This window comes from Rhinoraja longicauda, chromosome 35 (genome assembly GCF_053455715.1).
Source record: "Rhinoraja longicauda isolate Sanriku21f chromosome 35, sRhiLon1.1, whole genome shotgun sequence".
Lineage (NCBI taxonomy): Eukaryota > Metazoa > Chordata > Chondrichthyes > Rajiformes > Arhynchobatidae > Rhinoraja > Rhinoraja longicauda.
Window position 1 is genome coordinate 16837063 of NC_135987.1, and position 19997 is coordinate 16857059.

Below are 19997 nucleotides of genomic sequence, written 5' to 3' on the forward strand. Positions count from 1 at the left end.
TGGTGATGAGGTGGCCTATAATGTAATCTCACCAGAGTGATTGTGCCTTTCTTAATTTATTAAACTCTGCCCATATTGCCTGTGGATGATCCCTCCAGTATATCCTTTTTGAGTGCCACCAAGACATGCTCGCTGATTAGTAATGCAACTCTTCTGACTTTTGCCTCTCTCAATCACATATGAAATATCAACACCATCGAACACTTTTTTTAGAGAGTGGAAACAGGCCTTTTGACGCCTGATACCACACCATTGATCGCCTGTTCACGCTAATTCTCTGTTATCTCACTATTACACCCACCAGGGGCAATTTACAGAGGCCAATTAACCTACAAACCCAAAAGTCTTTGGGACGTGGGATGAAACCTACGTGATCACAGAGTAAAAGTGCAAATGCCACACAGAGCACCAACAGTCAGATAGAACTCAGGTTTCTGGTGATGTGAGACAGCAGCACTATCACCAGCCAGTCCTGCCCCTCTTACAACCAAGTCTCTGCAATGGCCACAACATCACAGTTCCATACACTGATCTACGCCTAATTGCCTAATTTTAAAAAAAATCTATCAATCCCTGGCCTTTATGTACTCAGTGACTCAATCTTCATTGCATCCAACGGCACCAAATTCCCAAAATTTTCCAGTTGGAGAAATCTCAGTGGTGTGGAAACACACACAGGGATAGAGCAGGTTGAAGCTGAACCAGTGAATGAATGGGAATATGAGAATGGAACCAGAGCTGCGGTCTGATGGGTAGGTAATAAAATAAATGTCTTCATCTCATCTGTTGCAGGGGAGTGCACGTTCTGAACGCCTGAGGGTGTAACCCAAGTCTTGGTGTCATTGTGGGAACCTAGACTGATTCCACTGATTCTAATTAACTGGTCTTTATTTGGAAATGTTGCAGTCAGCATTACCTTAATTGCTGCCTGACTTCGGTGCTGTGCAGGACTTGAAAGCAGGATAAGTGCATTGTAGGTGTGAGTTTCTATCCCCTGCATTGTGATTGTGCTTTCCTAATAGGGTGTGAGAAAATGCTGCTTGAAAAAGTCTGCTTCAGAGGGAACCCATTTTGTTTAAAGATTAAAACTAAAATGGTATAAACTCCATCTAGGAGTTGGTTAGGAGCAAGCCCAACATGTTGATCTCCCGGTTACAAAACACTTTTAAATTCCCCTCCCATTCCCATACTGACCTGTCCTGAGCCTCCTCCACTGTCAGAGTGAGGCCCAACACAAATAGGAGGAACAGCACCTCGTATTTCGCTTGGGCAGCCCAATGGTATGAATATTTCTCCAACTTCAAGTATCCCTAATTTTCTCCTCTCTCTCCGTCCCTCCCCATCCTAGTCCCCCGAATAGTTCTACTAACTAACCTTTCTACATTTCCTTTGATCTATGCTTTCACACCTTATCCTTCCATATCTCTAGTCTTCCTCTTCCATGACTCTCGGTCCGAAGAAAGGTCTCGACCCAAAACGTCACCTTCTCTGCAGAGATGTTGCTTGCCCAGCTGAGTTACTCCAGCATTTTGTGTCCATCATCATGTTGAAATTCTGGATACTTGCCAATGTCAAAGCAGGAAATGTTAGGGGAGTGTGTTGGCCTTGTTTCACAATAGAACTCCGTTGCCAAAGAAGACCCATGTGAGGCAAGAGAGGAAAGTTACGATAGAAAAGCATTGCACTTGCTCCCGACCACAGCCTTGAATATCTGCTTTTCTTCCTATGGGCAATATTTAAATATTTGATTGCAATTGGAGAGGAGTCATTTGCTCCCACTCTGATAAAAGAGCACAAACAAAACGGAGTTCCCTGGAAAAGGCTTGTGGAATCCTTCCCTGGTTGAACTGCTTGTTTCAGTTTTCTAGACGATAGTATGTCATTGTTGTTACACTAAATCTCGCTCGGCCAAGGAAAAGGAGCTCATTCAATGCCTTATCTGCGAATACAGTCAGTGAAAGATACCCTCACACACCCGAATCATTCAATTGCAACAGCCTTCTTTCAGTTTGCATCGATTGTCCTGGACTTTGCATAAGAATTTAGCTTGAAGTTGTATATTTAGTGTTTTCACCCCCAATGTACACCCCCCCCCTTTCCCCGTCACGTTGTGTTTCCTGCTATTCTCTTTGACCATTTTTGAACCACGACTTGCTAGCCACAGCCAATGTGTGATCCCTCTGCACTTGCCTTCACTGCCATCTTCTCCTGCGTAGCTTCCAGTTTCACTTACAAGCCTCCCAGTTCAGGCACTGCCTGGATCTTCACTTCCTTTATCACTACTCACAACAATATTCACTCTTTGTCCTTTGTTCTACACAGACGAGCTATCTCACACCTCCTCCATATATCTGAAGGAGGCTCCCGACCTGAAAATTCATCTGTCCATTTCCCTTCGCAGTTTCCTCCAGCACTTTGTTTTCTGCTCAAGATCTGCAGACTCTTGTGCCTCTCTTTATTTTAATGCTATCACTAATTGCTTGTCAATAATGAACAGATCAAGGACATGGAAGAGCATAGCACAGAAATCGGTCCTTTGACCCACAACAATCCACATTCCTCCAGTCCATGCATTTCCATGTGCCTAACCAAAAGCCTGTTAAACGCCTCTATCGTATCTGCCTCCACCACCTTCCCTGGTAGTGCGTTCCAGGCCCCAGACATACCAGAGTATCGGGAGTGCATCCCAGATTCTGTGTGCAGGAGTACCTTGCCACCACTTGCTTTTCAGGCAGTTATTGGAAACCAGCCATTTGGCCCTGAGCATTGTGGCTGATAATCTGATGCCTGGAATTTTCCCTCTGTTATCAGTTCAGAAGACAAAGTCTAATCAATTCGCATGGAACGATTTGAGTGTCACAGTGACACAGGAAGTCAAGCTTGAGTAGCTGGGACAGTGCTGATCTTGGGTGCTGTCTGTGCGAAATTTGCAAATTCTATTAGCTTTAAGGTCAGAGAGGGGAAATTTAAAAGAAGATGTGCCGGGGCAGGTTTTTACACTGAAACTAGTGGGTGCCTGCAGCAGCTGGTGATGCAAGCAGATATAATAGTGGCTTTTAGACAGGAACGTGGATATGCAAGGAATGGCAGGATATGGATCACACACAGGCACAGGAGATTAATTTAACTTAGTATCATGTTCGGTGCAAACATTGTGGGCCGAAGGGCTTGTTCCTGTGCTGTATTGTTCTTTGTGCTTTTTTCCTTGCTAATTCCTGTATTGGTGGCAGTGAAACGGGGCATGGCCTGGATGGTGAGAATCCTTGATGATAGATGGTGCCTTCTTGGGCCAACAGCTCACATTCCTGTATTGTTACCGAATGGGAGCCATCTCGTACATCTCAAAAACCTTCAGGTACAAGGATCATAAAGGTGGAGAGGGATATAGGCCAAATGCGGGCAGGTAGGATGAGCATAGATGGGGTGTCTAGGTTGGCTTGGACAAGTTGGGCCAAAGGGCCTGCTTCCTTGCTGTAAGATTCCATTCAGGTGGATTCACCACCACAAATCACCACTGGTATGTAGGTATCACAGAATGCTGGAGTAACTCAGCAGGTCAGGCAGCATCTCTGGAGAGAAGGAATGGGTGACGTTTCAGGTGACTGGTATGTAGGTGAAAGGCATTGCAAATGGGGTGCTTGATGGTCTAAAGGGTACAGTTTGTGGGGACATGGTGATTGGTAGATTTGACCATTAGCACCCTCCTACACTAATCCCATTTTATTCTCCGCCTCTTTCCTATCCACCCCCATTTTTTACTCTCACCTACATACCAGGGCAATTAACCTACTGAGGACAATTAACCTACCAACTCACAAGTCTTTGAGATCCAGGGGAAGGTTCAGGAATTTGGGATATGAAGAGGGGGTTGGTAAGCAGAGGCCACACCGCTTCCTTCAAATAATCATTAAATACATTATACTCAAAGCCACGCATCCTTACTGTCTCACGAGCACTTCCCTTCCCTCCATCGACAGTATCTATGTGAGCTGTTGGCCCAAGAAGGCACCATCTATCATCAAGGATTCTCACCATCCAGGCCATGCCCCCGTTTCACTGCCACCATTAGCAGGAATCACAAAAGCCTGTGGTACCAGTTTTGGGAACAGCTGCTTTCCTACAACCATAACAATGACAATAAACTTGGCTTGACTCTACTTGAACGTAAAATTTAAGTTAAAATGCCTGCCTGTGCCTGTGATGTTGTTTGACGTTACTGGCAGATGCAGTGATGTAATGTTTGTTTCTGGGTTGACAAGTCGGTGCAGATTCATGAGTTGGATTCATGTAGTTAACTAAATCCAGAATTTAACAGGAATAAAAGGCAGCCTCAGCAACAATAATGATGAACCTACCAAATTGTAAGCGTTCATGTGCTGTCATGTTGCCCTTTAGGGAAGGAACACGCGTTCCTTATCCGACAGATTCCAGACCAATGTGTTGCCACTTCACTGCCTCGCCAAGCCAGGGACGATTAGGAATGGACAATTAACGGTGTTAATCAGGGATTTGTTCACAAAATGCTGGAGTAACTCAGCATGTCAGGCAGCATCTCAGGACAGAAGGAATGGGTGACGTTTCGGGTCGAGACCCTTCTTCAGGTGTTAATCAGGGACATCGACATGCTTAAGAGAAAGTGTCCCTTCCCAAAATCACAAACCATTTGCCAGGGTAAGTAGAAACACAGAACTGCAGATGCTGGTTAATACACAAAAGGATACAAAGTGCTGGAGTAACTCAGCAGGTCATAAATCTGAGGAGCAGAATTCGGCCATTTGGCCCATCAAGTCTACGTTTTGGGTCAGGACCCTTCTTCACCTGTCCATGTTCTCCAGAGATGCTGCCTGACCCTGACCTGCTAAGGTACTCCAACACTTTGTGCCATTTTGCTATCTTAAGTAGTTGTCTGCGGACCGACACAGGATGGGGCAAACTGTGGCTCAATGATGGTCGGTCTCTATCAGCCTGAGATCAGTGGGTGCCTGAACAAACTGGGACTTAGATCAAAGGTATTTATTCACAAAATGCTGGAGTAACAGCAGGTCAGGCAGCATCTCAGGAGAGAAGGAATAGGTGTCGTTTCGGGTCAAGACCCTTCTTCAGACTGATGTCAGGGGGGCGGAACAAAGGAAGGATATGGGTGGAGACAGGAAGATAGAGGGAGATCTGGGAAGGTGGAGGGGAAGAGGGGGACAGAGGAACTATCTAAAGTTGGAGAAGTCAATGTTCATACCGCTGGGCTGCAAGCTGCCCAAGCGAAATATGAGGTGCTGTTCCTCCAATTTCTGGTGGGACTCACTATGGCAATGGAGGAGGCCCATGACAGAAAGGTCAGACTGGGAGTGGGAGGGGGAGTTGAAGTGCTCAGCCACCCGGAGATCAGGTTGGTTAAGGCAGACTGAGCGAAGGTGTTGAGCGAAAAGATCGCCGAGCCTGCGTTTGGTTTCGCCGATGTAAAGAAGTTGACATCCAGAGCAGCGGATACGATAGATGAGGTTGGAGGAGGTGCAGGTGAACCTCTTGTCTCACCTGGAAAGACTGTTTGGGTCCTTGGATGGAGTTGAGGGGGGGAGGTAAAGGGACAGGTGTTGCATCTCGTGCGGTTGCAGGGGAAAGTGCCCGGGGATGGGGTGGTTTGGGTAGGAAGGGACGAGTGGACCAGGGAGTTACGGAGGGAACGGTCTCTGTGGAACGCAGAAAGGAGAGGGGATGGGAAGATGTGGCCAGTGGTGGGGGTCCCGTTGTAGGATAAACTGGGACTCAGTATCAGAGCCAGCAGACACCAGTTTTTTTGCAGTAACACTGTGGAATGACTATGAATAACAAAAACAGATGGGATTATTATTTTTAAAAATTGTAATGTACCGTGAATATGAAGTCCTTTCTATTTCGGATATTCTGGCGCCCTCTGCAAGTTTCATTCCATTTTACATCGCGGATTGGTCCACGCCTTGAAACACCGCCAAAAACGTCACGGCCAGCAGAGAGAGTTTGTTCCGGGAAAAGGAAATTCTTGTTGACAGAAGCTGCGACTGTTTTAGGAGCAAGAGCAACATTTTGCATGGTAAGTTTTGTCCCGTTACTTTGTGACTTTAGTGAAGCGACTTTGTTTTTTTTTTAAAAATAATAGATAAGCACTTTAACCTTCTGCTTGTTCGTGAAACGCTCCCATTGTCCAGTCTAGATCTCAACTAAAGAAAGCTCAGCTCAGCCTCAGGCAAGAATCCTTGTTAAAGATTTAACCTGGAAACACCCTGCAAAGCAAGAGCTGGGAACCAGATGAGAAATTATCACATTTTTGCATGTTTATGGAAAGAATCATTGCATCCTGTGTTGTGCAACAAAAAAAAAAAACCCTATACTCAGATATATATTTAACGTTCTGCAATCTGGTCTGGTTCACTTGCATTATGCTGGCGAGTTTGAGTTGGGGACGGAGAGAGCGAACAGGGGCGTGTCGAAGGGCTTTTTGTTTTGAGTGTGTGGAGAAGTTATCGTCCTCTCCCTGCGACCGTGCAAGACATCCCTGTCCACACATCCAGTACTCTTTGTCTCATTACTTTTACGCAACTTAACCCCAGCTGCCCCATTACTTAAAAAAACCCAACTCCGCTGTGAATGAGAGTTGGTTCGGTCGATGACCTTGGACATGTTCCAAGTTCAATGCCCTTGATTTCCAGGATTGTTTGATGTAGATAAAGCGGAGGCATCATCTCAAGGTCACTCTTGATAACAGCAGGCACTTGAGGCGGGTTAACAGTCGAACAAATAAAAGCCAAATGGTTTAGTCCAAACCTGGGAAAACCAGTTAAAAAAGAGTTGCAGTTGCAAAACAGGGTTGGATTTAGCTTAGTCATTTTCGAGCTATGTCGACGTTGAACCATAGGTTTGCAATTTTCTTCTGCAAAACACAAAAAGTGGTGGAGGAACTCAGTGGGTCAGGCAGCATCCGTGGAAGGAATGGCCATTTCCAGTCAGCATCCTCATGTTGCATTTTACTTATTCAATGATGAGGTGCACAGCCTGTAGTGGCTGCTGTAAATATGGTTGGAAGTAAATCCACATGTAGCAGAATCTCCTATGCCCTTTTATCCTGAGGTGGGAAAATCACTCACCTGTACAACAATGCTGCAAAATTGTAAATCCCGCATTCCTTAACATAACGATAACAGCATAAATCATCTGCTTTAAAAAAATACAAACTGGCAAATATGTGTATACAATACTTTATTATACTTTATCACACTTTATTGTCAGATCAGATCTACATTTTTTCTTGCATCTCAGCAGCTCCACTTGCAACATCAACAAAGATAAAGAATGTAAGACAAGAAACGAGGATACATATATTCACCATAACATTACAATCACAAATGACGACACATTCAAGACCCTTCAACGAACATTTGATCTGGAATTAAGTTCTATGTTTAGTTTCAGGATTGACAAAAAAGTGCTTCAGTCTAACCTTATTAAATCTTGGTACCCTGTACCTCCGATTTGATAGGAACAATTCGTATTCACTGTTCAGGACATAGTCGGGGTCAGAGACAATGTTGGTGGCCAATCTTAGCGTGTTATTGTGGTAGACTGATTCATAGAGTTTCTCAAGGGGTTGACCGACGGTCTTTGAGCAGATTTTCATATGGTGGAGCAGTTTTGACTTTAAAGTGGTGGACAAATACATGGTGGACCATGTATTATTACAATACTGAAGAACACTCATAATTCAACACTCATAATGAACATTCAACACTCATAATGCTGAATTTCTTAACAGACATGCATTTAGTGGGAATAGAAACATAGGAAATAGGTGCAGGAGTAGGCCATTCGGCCCTTCGAGCCTGCACTGCCATTCAATATGATTATGGCTGATCATCCAGCTCAGTAACCTGTACCTGGCTTCTCTCATACCCCCTGATCCCTTTAGCCACAAGGGCCACATCTAACTTCCTCTTAAATATAGCCAATGAACTGGCCTCAACTACCTTCTGTGGCAGAGAATTCCACAGACTCACCACTCTCTGTGTGAAGAAATGTTTTCTCATCTCGGTCCTAAAAGACTTCCCCCTTATCCTTAAGCTGTGACCCCTGGTTCTGGACTCCAACATCGGGAACAATCTTCCCGCATCTAGCCTCTCCAACCCCTTAAGAATTTTATATGTTTCTATAAGATCCCCCCTCAGTCTTCTAAATTCCAGCGAGTACAAGCCTAGTCTATCCAGTCTTTCTTCATATGAAAGTCCCAGGGATCAATCTGGTGAACTTTCTCTGTACTCCCTCTAAGGCAAGAACGTCTTTCCTCAGATTAGGAGACCAAAACTGCACACAATACTCCAGGTGTGGTCTCACCAATGCCCTGTACAACTGCAGTAGAACCTCCCTGCTCCTATACTCAAATCCTCTTGCTATGAATGCCAACATACCATTCGCTTTCTTCACTGCCTGCTGCACCTGCACGCTTGCTTTCAATGACTGGTGCACCATGACACCCAGGTCACGTTGCATCTCCCCTTCTCCTAATCGGTCACCATTCAGGTAATACTCTGCTTTCCTGTTCTTGCCGCCAAAGTGGATAACCTCACATTTATCCACATTATATTGCATCTGCCATGCATTTGCCCACTCACCTAATCTATCCAAGCCACTACAGCCTCCTAGCATCCTCCTCGCAGCTAACACTGCCACCCAGCTTTGTGTCATCCGCAAACTTAGAGATGTTGCATTCAATTCCCTCGTCCAAATCATTAATATACACTGTAAATAACTGGGGTCCCAGCACTGAGCCTTGCGGTACCCCACTAGTCACTGCCTGCCATTCCGAAAAGGACCCGTTTATTCCTACTCTTTGCTTCCTGTCCGCCAACCAATTTTCTATCCACCTTAACACTGAACCCTCAATACCGTGTGCTTTAAGTTTGTACACCAATCTCCTATGTGGGACCTTATCGAAGGCCTTCTGAAAGTCCAGATACAACACATCGACTGGTTCTCCCTTATCCACTCTACTAGTTATATCCTCGAAAAATTCTATAAGATTCGTCAGACATGATTTGCCTTTTGTAAATCCATGCTGACTTTGTCCGATGATTTCACCACTTTCCAAATGTGATGCTATCACATCTTTAATAACTGACTCTAGCATTTTCCCCACTACCGATGTTAGGCTAACTGGTCTATAATTCCCCGTTTTCTCTCTCCCTCCCTTTTTAAAAAGTGGGGTTACATTAGCTACCCTCCAGTCCTCAGGAACTACTCCAGAATCTAAAGAGTTTTGAAAAATTATCACTAATGCATCCACTATTTCTGAGGCTACTTCCTTAAGCACTCTGGGATGCAGCCTATCTGGCCCTGGGGATTTATCTGCCTTTAATCCATTTAATTTACCTAACACCACTTCCCGACTAACCTGGATTTCCCTCAGTTCCTCCATCTCATTAGACCCCCGGTCCCCCGCTATTTCCGGCAGACTGTTTATGTCTTCCTTAGTGAAGACAGAACCAAAGTATTTGTTCAATTGGTCTGCCATCTCCTTGTTCCCTATGATCAATTCACCTGTTTCCGACTGCAAGGGACCTACATTTGTCTTAACTAATCTTTTTCTCTTCACATATCTATAAAAGCTTTTGCAGTCAGTTTTTATGCTCCTGGCCAGTTTTCCCTCATAATCTATTTTCCCTTTCCTAATTAAGCCCTTTGTCCTCCTCTGCTGGACTCTGAATTTCTCCCAGTCCTCTGGTATGCTACTTTTTCTGGCTAATCTGTATGCTTCATCTTTTGTTTTAATACTATCCTTGATTTCCCTTGTTAGCCACGGATGCACGACCTTTCCTGGTTTGTTCTTTTGCCAAACTGGGATGAACACTTGCTGTAGTTCATCCATGCGACCTTTAAATGCCTTCCATTGCATGTCCACCGTCAACCCTTTCAGCATCAATTGCCAGTCTATCTTGGACAATTCACGCCTCATACCCTCAAAGTTACCTTTCTTTAAGTTCAGAACACTTGTTTCTGTATTGACTTTGTCACTCTCCATCCTAATAAAGAACTCCACCATATTATGATCACTCTTGCCCAAGGGGCCTCGCACAACAAGACTGCTAACTAACCCTTCCTCATTACTCAATACCCAGTCTAGAATGGCCTGCTCTCTCGTTGGTTCCTCGACATGTTGGTTTAGAAAACCATCTCGCAAACATTCCAAGAAATCCTCTTCCTCAGCACCCCTGCCAGTTTGGTTCACCCAATCTATATGTAGATTGAAGTCACCCATTATAACTGCTGCACCTTTGGTGCATGCATTTCTAATTTCCTGCTTGATGCCATCCCCAACCTCACTACTGCTGTTAGGTGGCCTGTACACAACTCCCACTAGCGTTTTCTGCCCCTTAGTGTTTCGCAGCTCTACCCATATCGATTCCACATCCTCCGAGCTAATGTCCTTTCTTTCCATTGCGTTAATCTCCTCTCTAACCAGCAACGCTACCCCACCTCCTTTTCCTTTCTGTCTATCCCGCCTGAATATAGAATATCCCTGGATGTTGAGCTCCCAGCCTTGGTCACCCTGGAGCCATGTCTCCGTAATCCCAACTATATCATAATCATTAGTAACTATCTCCACATTTAATTCATCCACCTTATTCCGAATACTCCTTGCATTGAGACACAACGCCTTCAGGCTTGTTTTTATAACACTCTTGCCCCTTATATAATTATATTGCAAAGTGGTCCTTTTTGATTTTTGCCCTGGATTTGTCTGCCTGCCCCTTTTACTTTTCACCTTGTTACCTATTGTTTCTACCCTCACTTTACACCCCTCTGTCTCTCTGCTCTTGTTCCCATCCCCCTGCCATATTAGTTTAAATCCTCCCCGACAGCACTAGCAAACACTCCCCCAAGGACATTGGTTCCATTCCAGCCCAGGTGCAGACCGTCCTGTTTGTACTGGTCCCACCTCCCCCAGAACTGGTTCCAATGTCCTAGAAATTTGAATCCCTCCCCCTTGCACCATTTTTCAAGCCACGTATTCATCTGTAATATCCTCCTATTTCTACTCTGACTAGCACGTGGCACTGGTGGAATATGCTTCCTTGAAATATAAATGCAAAGGAAATACTTCCTTGTGATGTTCCTCGCAGATGGTTGATGTCACTGTGTAATATACAGGAACTGCAGGTAATGGTTTCTGACTTGAACGTCATCTATTCACGTTCTCTAGAGATGCTGCTTCACCCACTGAGTTACTCCAGCACTCTGTGGCTATTTTTACGTCATGTCCCAGATCTTTACATAAGAGTGAGTCTGTAACCAGAACAATCTGTTTCCAATGTTACAAAAATCAAACTTACTGAATTCATGTGGCTGAAACTGATTTAAAGTCTGAAAAAATAAGTTTGCCACTATTTTTCTCAAAAATTATTTAATGTTCATCTTTATTCAAAAAGTAACAGGCATGAAAACTTTGCTGATGTTATCGCGTTATGTCATCATGTCATCAGTCTGAAGAAGGGTCTCGACCCGAAACGTCACCCCATTCCTTCTCTCCTGAGATGCTGCCTGACCCGCTGAGTTACTCCAGCACTCTGTGGCTATCTCTAGGGCATGTCCCACCCAGATCTTTACGTAAGAGTGAGTCTGAACCAGAACAATCCATTCCCAATGTTACAAAAATCAAACCTACTGAATTCTGTCTACCTTCAATTTGAACCAGCATCTGCGGTTATTTTCCTACACGTGTTATCTCTAACATTAGCAACTAATACCTTGAAGTTTAACTTTCATTGGCTGAGCTTGGGACTGGCTTAACCATGCAGCCCACGCCCTTCTCATTAAAACAAAACATCTGTGACTAGAACTTGGAGTTCATTCACAATTTTTTTGGAAGTGAAGGTTCTATTATAAATTTATTTATAACGTCTTGCTATCCACTTTCATCATCATCATATCATATCATATCATATATATACAGCCGGAAACAGGCCTTTTCGGCCCACCAAGTCCGTGCCGCCCAGCGATCCCCGTACATTAACACTATCCTACACCCACTAGGGACAATTTTTACATTTACCCAGCCAATTAACCTACATACCTGTACGTCTTTGGAGTGTGGGAGGAAACCGAAGATCTCGGAGAAAACCCACGCAGGTCACGGGGAGAACGTACAAACTCCTTACAGTGCAGCACCCGTAGTCAGGATTGAACCTGAGTCTCCGGCGCTGCATTCGCTGTAAAGCAGCAACTCTACCGCTGCGCTACCGTGCCGGTATTGTATTTCCCTATTTTATCTTCTGCAATCTGGTCTAGTTGTTCGCTTTACATAATGCTGGGGAGTTTCAGCTCGGGATGGAGAGAGCTAATGGTCGAGGAAGGTTTTATTATGTGGAGTTATCCCTTCCCATCGCGCAGTACATCCCTGTTCACACTTAACACATTTAGTGCACTTTGTCCCGTTACTTCAAAGTAACCTAACATCAGCTCCAAAAATGTCTTGTGGAAAATTCTCCAGGCTGCATCCTTTTGTTGGCAAGCTACAACATGCTCGGTGTAAGTCCCCTTGCCATTTGGATCGCAGAGACAACTGTGCTGTCTTTTCCATTAGGGACATGGGGAGCATGTCACAACCCGACAGGGGAGTTGCAGGTTATGTAGGTTAATTGACTGGGTAAATGTAAAAAATTGTCCCTAGTGGGTGTAGGATAGTGTTAATGTGCGGGGATCGCTGGGCGGCGCGGACTTGGTGGGCCGAAAAGGCCTGTTTCCGTGCTGTATATATATGATATGATATGAAAAATCACCAGCAATCTGCAGTGAGGAGTTGCCCCAGATGTGCAAATGCACAACCCATTGCCCACACCTCAGTCTGAAGACGGGTCTCGACCCGAAACGTCACCCATTCCTTCACTTCAGAGATGCTGCCTGTCCCGTTTGAGTTACTCCGGCATTTTGTGTCTACCATATTGCCCACACCAGCTGATTAGTGATCAGTCAGGCTGGCAGCAAGGTTTGGAAGAGCCATCATGGATTGGGTTAATTCATGTGTAAGAAGGAACTGCAGATGCCAGTTTACACCAAAGATAGACACAAATTGCTGGAGTAACTCAGCGGGTCAGGCAGCATCTCTGGAGAAAAGGAACAGGTGACGTTTCGGGTCTAGACCCTTCTTCAGATTGGTCTTGGATGAATTCAGGTTGGCTGCTGAACCCTTTTCACAGAGTTGGCTGTTTCTGAACCCATATGAGACCCTATTACTCTTGTTCTCATGACTGTTCTGATTGTCAGGAGCTCCTGCAAGAGGCTGTGGTAGAGGCCCGGGGTTTCTGCACCAGCTCAGTGAACTGCTTGGTCAGTTTTGTTGCCTCCCTCTGAAACCCACTTCCTAAAATATTGCTTTCTGAAAGCTTCTGTTCTTCAATACATGGTCACAGCCTGAGACTGCTCAAATGATGAAATCAATGGCAAATTAAGAATATGATATCCAAATTGGAATCATATTATCCCACTCATCATGTTAACACACTGTCATGGAGTTATATTGACCTACAATCATATTAAGCCTTTGTAAAGCAGTAAATACAGTATTCAATCACGACCACTTTGTTGTTTTGATGGGCCTGCACATTAGCACAACTGTGTGGTTGATGTGCTTGGAACACGTTTGCAGTGATACATAACCAGATGCACTCATACATTACATGCACAGAATGTGGCCTCAGGGGTAAAATGTCGTTCGTTTAAGAAGGAAATGAGGAGTAATTTATTATGTCAGAGGGTGGTGAATCTGTGGAATTCTTTGCCACTGAAGGCTGTGGAGGCCAAGTCAATGGATATTTTTAAGGCAGAGATGGATAGATTCTTGTTTAGTACAGGTGTCAGAGGTTAAGGAGAGAAGCAGGAGAATTCAGTTCAGAGGGAGAGAGAGATCAGCCATGATTGAATGGCGGAGTAGATTTGATTGGCCGAATGGCGTAATTCTGCTGCTCCTGTCACTTATGACCTCGTATGTGTAGATCATTTCCAATCGTTCAAACACGAAAGTCATTGCTTTATTTTATTTCATGGTTAAAAATGGATTTGTTTAGTTTAGAGATGCAGTGCAGAAATAGGCCCATCGGCCCACCGAGTCCGCTCCGACTAGTGACGTCTATTCACAGCACTATCCTACACACTGGCGACAATTTACAATTTTTACCGAAGTCAATTAACCCACAAACCTGTACATCTTTGGAGTGTGGGAGGAAACCAGAGCACCCTGAAAAAAACGCACGCGGTCACGGGGAGAACGTGCAGACTCCGCACAGACAGCATCCGTAGTCAGGGTCAAAACCGTGTTTCTGGCGCTGTAAGGCAGCAACTCTATCGCTGCGCCACCGAGCCGATCTCGGAGAGAAAAATGCATCAAATATTTAGACATCCCCGCACCCTCCCTTCAATGCATTTGAACTGCATTCATGGGTGACTTTGGGCTTGGGTGCTTAATTAATGCTTGGACTAACACCTTGTACTTTTTGTCTTTACTCTGGGCCATGAGAATCATACTCTTAATCACTGTGTATGAAGCAAAATATTTCACATTTAACTTTGATTGGCAGTGGTATCACTCGTTAATAAAAAAAAATATTTGACCAAGTCATCAGCTGTGTGTCTTGACTGAGTAGACTTGATGGGCCGAATGGCCTAATTCTATTCCTATCACTTTTGATCTTATGATATATATGGATATAAGAATTTGGATACCACCATTGCCTTAATCAGTCTGAAGAAGGGTCTCGACCCGAAACGTCACCCATTCCTTCTCTCCTAGATGCTGCCTGACCTGCTGAGTTACTCCAGCATTTTGTGATACCCTAGATTTGTACCAGCATCTGCAGTTATTTTCCTACACCATTGCCATAATTGTGAATATACAGTTGTTTCTTGGATTCCAACAAAAGCAGAACAATTTATAAATAAAAATATGATCTTGTGGCCTTGACTGGATTGGTAAGACTGCAACCACTTAAAGAGTAAAATCAGCAGGGAAATGGTTAGTTCATTTTGTAGAACAAGGTATGATGGATGTGTGGTGCAAGGTCCAAGTGTCGGTTCTAAATAGAAAGGAGCCTGTACATGTTTGACTTGCTTGTTAATGGATTAAAGATAACTCTGGAGTGATTTCATGGGAAATGAGATGTGAAGCAGTCGCATAATTAAATGTGCCAGGAGCAGGCAGTCTGCATTTTCTCAATGCATGATTTGTTGGGTCTCTCTTCATCAGCAGTTGAGGTATTGAGGAGCACAGTGCCACAAGATAATAGACTTCCTCACGGAGAGCAACCACCCAGTGCTGTTCACTTTCATGAACCTGTTACGAATGAAGTGGAATATGAGCATTAGTGGGCATCAGTGTAAACTGAAGATACTTTCTTCAGCGTCGTTCTTAGCTGATCTTTCTCAATTTCCACCACATTATCCAAAAAAAAACCCCAAGCAGAATTAGCCCATTCAGCCCATCGAGTCTGCTTCGCCATTTGATGATGGCTGATCTATTTTTCCCTCTTGACCCATTCTCTTGACCCAGGAAGGATATTCTTGCTATTGAGGGCGTGCAGCGTAGGTTTACTAGGTTAATTCCCGGAATGGCGGGACTGTCATATGTTGAAAGACTGGAGCGACTAGGCTTGTATACACTGGAATTTAGAAGATCACAGGAGATCTTTTCGAAACGTATAGGATTATTAAGTGGTTGGACACGTTAGAGGCAGGAAACATGTTCCCAATGTTGGGGGAGTCCAGAACAAGGGGCCACAGTTTAAGAATAAGGGGTAGGCCATTTAGAACTGAGTTGAGGAAAAACTTTTTCAGTCAGAGAGTTGAGAATCTGTGGAATTCTCTGCCTCAGAAGGCAGTGGAGGCCAATTCTCTGAATGCATTCAAGAGAGAGCTAGCTGGAGCTCTTAAGCATAGCAGAGTCAGGGGGTATGAGGAGAAGGCAGGAACGGGGTACTGATTGAGAATGATCAGCCATGATCACATTGAATGGCGGTGCAGGCTCGAAGGGCCGAATGGCCTCCTCCTGCACCTATTGTCTATTGTCTTGCCTTTCCTCCATAATCTTTGATTCCCTTATCTTTCAAGTTAATAGTTCAAAAACCTATCAATCTCTATTTTAAAAATACTTGGCCTCCATGGCTGCCTGTGGCAATGAATTCCACAGATTCACCATCCTGTGGCTGAAGAAATTGTTCATCATCATCATTCAAAAGGTATGTCCTTTTACTTTGAGGCAGTTTCCTTTGGTCCTGGACTCCACTCCATCTCAGCCTTTCATTATTCAGTAAGTTTCAATCAGGTCCCCCCTCATCCTTCTAAACTCATGTTGCTATGTTATGCTGCTTCTGCTCATCCATCTAAACACCAGCAGGTGTGGCCCCAGAGCCATCAAACACTCCTGTACATAAACCCAATCATACCTGGGATTGTTCTCATGACCTCCTCTGGACCCTCTCCAACACCAGCAAATCCTTCCTCAGATATGGGACCCAAAACTGCTCACAATATTCCAAATGTGGTCAGACCAGCGCCTTATAAAGCCTAGCATTACATCCTTATTTTTATATTCTACTCCTCACAAAATAAATGGCATGGTGGCGCAGCGGTAGAGTTGCTGCCTTACCACGCTTGCAGCGCCAGAGACCCGGGTTCGATCCCGACTACGGGTGCTGTGTGTACGGAGTTTGTACCTGTGACCTGCATGGGTTTTCTCCGAGATCTTCGGTTTCCTCCCACACTCCAAAGACGTGCAGGTTTGTAGGTTAATTGGCTTGGTATAAATGTAAATTGTCACTAGTGTGTGTGTGTGTAGGATGGTGTTAATGTGCGGGGATCGCTGATTGACATGGACCCGGTGGGCCGAAGGGCCTGTTTCCACGCTGTATCTCTAAGCTAAACTAAACTAAAACTCAATGCTAACATTGCATTTGCTTTCCTTACTACCGACTCAACCTGCTAATTAACCTATTTATTCACAAAATGCTGGAGTAACTCAGCAGGTCAGGCAGCATCTCGGGAGAGAAGGAATGGGTGATGTTTCGGGTCGAGACCCTTCTTCAGACTGATGTCAGGGGGGTGGGACAAAGGAAGGATATAGGTGGAGACAGGAAGATAGAGGGAGATCTGGGAAGGAGGAGGGGAAGGGAGGGACAGAGGAGCTATCTGAAGTTGGAGAAGTCGACGTTCATACCACCGGGCCGCAAACTGCCCATGCGAAATATGAGGTGCTGCTCCTCCAATTTCCGGCGGGCCTCACTATGGCACTGGAGGAGGCCCATGACAGAGAGGTCAGACTGGGAATGGGAGGGGGAGTTAAAGTGCTGGGCCACCAGGAGATCAGTTGCGTTAATGCGGACCGTGTGCAGGTGTTCAGCGAAGCGATCGCCGAGCCTGCGCTTGGTTTCGCCGATATAAATAAGTTGACATCTAGAGCAGCGGATGCAATAGATGAGGTTGGAGGAGGTGCAGGTGAACCTCTGTCTCACCTGGAAAGACTTAACCTTTTGGGAATCCTGCACCAGCGCTCATAAGTCCCTTTGCACCTTTGATTTCTGAATCCCCTCCCCATTTCAATTATCTGGTCTGTTCACATTAGGGTTTTAAATAAAGTCTTTGGTGATAGAGTGACACATTTGAAAGCATTCATGAAATGAATGAGAATCAGAAGGTTTATGAGATTTGATGAAGAGCCTTTGACTTTAAACATGAACTCTGTTTCTCTCTTTTCAGATACTGCCAGGTCTGCAGTGTGTTTACCATTTGCTATTTTTATTTTCGATTTCCAGCATTTAAACTTTGTCTTTGCCTGTTTTTTACTTTATGGGATGGCTTGGTATAGACATTCAGTTCCCTTTCTTCCCCAGTGTATTTTATATTTTTATTCCACATTCCCTCTGGATGCTCCAGTTTCCCCTCCACATCCCAAAGATGTACGTTAATTGGCCTCTGTAAATTTCCCCTAAAGTGCAGGCAGTGGACGAGAAAGTGGGATAACATAGAACTAGTGTGAATGTGTGATCGATGGTCGGCGTGGACTTGTTGAGGTGAAGGGTCTGTTTCTGTTCTGTATCCCTAATCTACATTAAACTAAACATATAGTGCCGCAATTTTGAATCGTTGTTTGGTTTTAAGAATGCTCCGCCAGATAGTTTAGATAACAGTCCATAGTCCCCCATTTACATCTCCTCAGAACAATCTTTTTGATTATAGTTTTAGTTTAGTTTAGAGAGACAGCCCGGAAACAGGCCCTTTAGCCAACCATGCCGACCGGCGATCCAAACTAAACACTAACACACACTATACACGAGGGCCAATTTACAATTTTTAACCATAGACAAATAACCTACAGACCTGTACATCTTTGAAGTGTGGGAGGAAACCAGAGCACCCAAGGAAAACCCACGGGGAGAACGTACAAACTCCGTACAGACAGCACACGTAGTCAGGATCGAACCCAGGTCTCTGGCGCTGTAAGGCAGCATCTGTGCCACCATGCCACCCATGCCAAAGGTTTTTTGTTCCAGGAACCTTTCTCTTTGCTGCACCATCTCCTCTTGAGTTCTCCACTCCACCACAGACCTATCCACCCATCTCTCCTCCCGTCACACCTTTCTTGCTCCTGCTTGTGTTGAATATTTCTCAGTTTTGAGGATCGATCATCAACCTGAAAGAGAAAGTAAACCCAATTAATCAATTTTGCTACATGTTTTACATTATTGAATTATCAATATCTTTGACAAAGTGGAAAAGAAAGAGATAATGTTGTCAGAGTTTTGTAAGTCTTCAGATTGAAGATCTATGTTTTTGTCCATGGTATTAATTGTTAGTCCTCTCTGAACTATTGTTCTGTCACCAGCAATTTATTTTAAATTTCAAATATGTTTTATTCAAAATTTATATGTAATTACAATCAATTCAATTCTTTCTCTGTGTTCATTATACTACCAATTCAATACATTCTCTGACACTGCATCAATGCCACTCATTGTTCCTCTTAAACAAGGTATCTGTGGACAAAACACAAATTGCTGGTGGAACTCAAGCATCTGTGAGGGAAATGGGCGTTTCGGTTGGGACTCTTCTTTGAAAGAAGAATTCCGACCTGAAATGTCATCTGTCCATTACCTCTGCAGAAGTTGCCTGACCCACTGAGTTTACGTCATAGGAGTAGAATTAGGCCATCGGTCCCATCGAGCCCATTCCGCTATTCAATCATGGCTGATCTCTGCCATCTAATCCCATTTTCCTGCATTCTCCCCATAAAACTTTGACACCGATTATAATAATAATAATAATAATAATAATAATTCATTTATTTTATATAGCGCCTTATCGGGTGCTCAAAGCGCTTTACAAAAACAATCAACATAAAAACAAACAGACAAACTATCCTAACGGAAAAGCGGCGAATAAACAACGCCAGCGTCCTCTCACGTCAGGGTCCGGCAGTAGACAACAAAAAGCACAGGACACACAGATACAATTTTTACACAAACAGCCATCACAGTGATTGCTCTAGGCATACCCTCACTGTGATGGAAGGCAAAGTCTTATCTCCTCCTCATTCTTCTCCCGTGGTGCCACGAGGTGATCGAGGCTCCCAACTTTTTGAAGCTCCCACCGGGCGATGGAAAGTCCCAGGGCCGAGCCGAGCAGGCCGATGAAAGTCCTGAGCCCCCACCGGGCGATGGAAAGTGCCGCGGCCGAGCCACGCAGGGCGATGAGGGGCCTGCGAGCGGGTCGATCGTACCTCGCACTTCGGGGCGGTCGAAGCTGCTACGGCTGGAGCTCCCAAAAACCGGTCGCCAGCCAGGGACCTGCGAGCTCCCGATGTTGCAGTCTGCAGGGCCCACGGCCGAAGCCTCCGAGATGGTAAGTCCAGGCCCTGCGACCGGAGTCTTCAAGGTCGATCCCAGCTGGAGGCCGCCGACTCCACGATGTTAGGCCGTAGCGCGAACGGAGATACG

General features: G+C 44.8%; 1 protein-coding gene across 2 annotated transcripts in view; it reads left to right on the plus strand.

The window, feature by feature from the left end:
• Positions 1–5968: 5968 nt before the first annotated feature.
• LOC144610017 (very long chain fatty acid elongase 5-like) overlaps positions 5969–19997 on the plus strand; it is a 35859-nt gene continuing 21830 nt past the window's right edge. The window contains exon 1 of one of the 2 annotated variants that reach the window (XM_078428460.1): positions 5969–6064. The gene's annotated coding sequence lies outside the window, so the exon portion shown is untranslated. Of the gene's footprint in view, positions 6065–11063; positions 11179–19997 lie in introns of those variants that run through there. The other variant, XM_078428462.1, reaches the window with a different exon arrangement.